This window comes from Lissotriton helveticus, chromosome 3_1 (genome assembly GCF_964261635.1).
Source record: "Lissotriton helveticus chromosome 3_1, aLisHel1.1, whole genome shotgun sequence".
Classification (NCBI taxonomy): domain Eukaryota; kingdom Metazoa; phylum Chordata; class Amphibia; order Caudata; family Salamandridae; genus Lissotriton; species Lissotriton helveticus.
Genome location: NC_136061.1, coordinates 1,980,524,152 through 1,980,526,208, shown reverse-complemented (window position 1 = coordinate 1,980,526,208; position 2,057 = coordinate 1,980,524,152).

Below are 2,057 nucleotides of genomic sequence, written 5' to 3'. Positions count from 1 at the left end.
GGCAGGCCGAGCAGTTTGCCAGGGCCAGTTTCGGTTCCCAGTCCGGCCCTGGACGCATCAAAGGCAGACAGAATCCATGGTCCTATATAGGATGAGTATGATACACGTGTCCCATAACCTGTGCTCACCTTGGGTTGCTTGGCACAGAGCAGTCAGGCTTATCCTCAGTGTCAAAGTGTAGATTATTGGCACAACACTACCCTTGCAACACAGTGAGAGCACTCCACACCGTATGTATAAAACACTGGTCTTTGTATTACGCACTCATTGAAATCAAAACAACATACACATTGAATACATACTTTACAGTTACATAAAATTATAGAACTCTCCAATTAGCCGGAGAATGGCATGAACGTATATGTACTGATGAGCAGTCAAAATATCGAAATTTTAATATCGACTTACACTAATATCGAATTTTTAATATCGTAGGGACAGAATATCGAAGTCAAGAATATCGTTGACCAGAATATCGACTGCAAGGTAAGTAATACTGATTTATTTAATATCAAAGTAAGTAATATCGAAGTAAATAATATCGTTAGCAAAAATATTGTTGTAAATATTATCCATTTTTTTAGTGCTATGTATTTCAGTATGTATTTTATATGTATGTTGAAATTTTTTAAAATATTTTTTCATTCATTTTAAATATATGTATTACATGTTTAGAAAATAGCAATTAAAAAAAAAAGTAATTTTGCGTTTTAGTATCAGAGTGGGTTGTGGGTTTATAGGGGAACAGAATGGGAAGTAATTTAATTATAATTAATTAATTAATATGTTTTTATTTATTGTTATTGATTGCTAATGTATTGTTTATTAATTGGTCATTAGTTTTTATTAATTGGTTAGTTTATAATTATAATATTCATAATTAATGTACATTTATTGTATTTATTGCTATTGTTAATTTATTGTAAATTAATTATTAATTGGTAATTATTTTTTGTAATTGATTAATTTATAATTAAATTAATTATGTTATTTTTAATGTGTAGCTGATTGTGGGTTTATAGGGGAATAGGGTGGGAGGTAATTTAAATATAATTAATTAATTAATATGTTTTTATTTATTGTTATTGATTATTCATTTATTGTTAATTCATTATTAATTGGTAAGTAATGTTTATTAATTGGTTAATCTTAAATGATATTAATTATAATTAATTTATAATAAATGTTTATTTTTTGTTATTGTTAATTAAATTATTGTTCATTATTTATTGATTGGTAATTAATTTTTATTAATTGATTAATTGATAGTTAAATTAACTGTGTTATTCTGTGTTGTGCGTTGTGTGTTTATAGGGGAATAGGGTTGGAAGTAATTTAATGTTATTTAAGTAAATAATAATTACATTTAATAGGTATTTATTAATATGTCTTGGAAAAATAATTATTAATATGTTGTTTATTTTATAAAAAATATTTAATTGATAAGTATGTTAATTTAACTCCTACGCTATCCTACACTTTCCCTACTGTTGCACTCACTGGAGTGGGAATAGTAATTTTTATCCCCACGCTATCCAACACTTTCCCTACTGTTGCACTCACTGGAGTGGGAATAGTAATTTTTACCCCTATGCTATACAACACTTTCCCTACTTTTGCACTCACTGGAGTGGGAATAGTAATTTTAACCCCAACGCAATCCAACACTTTCCCTACTGTTGCACTCACTGGAGTGGGAATAGTAATTTTTACCCCTACGCTATCCAACGCTTTCCCTATTGTTGCAATCACTGGAGTTGGAATAGTAATTTTATTTCCTCCGCTATCTAATATTTTTTTTATTATTTTGGGTAAAGTAGTGTATAATTAATTTTAAAAAGATTAAAAATAAATAATGTATTGCATATATTTATTTAATTTTTATTTTTATTATTGTTTTGTGTATAGATGTATTTATAATTTATGAAACAAATAAACAATGTATAAGTTATTAAAACATATTAATAAGTAGGTACATATATTATATATTATATGTATATGTTTAATGTATTTTTTAAATATATTATATGCCCTGACTAAGATTCAAGAATGGTTCC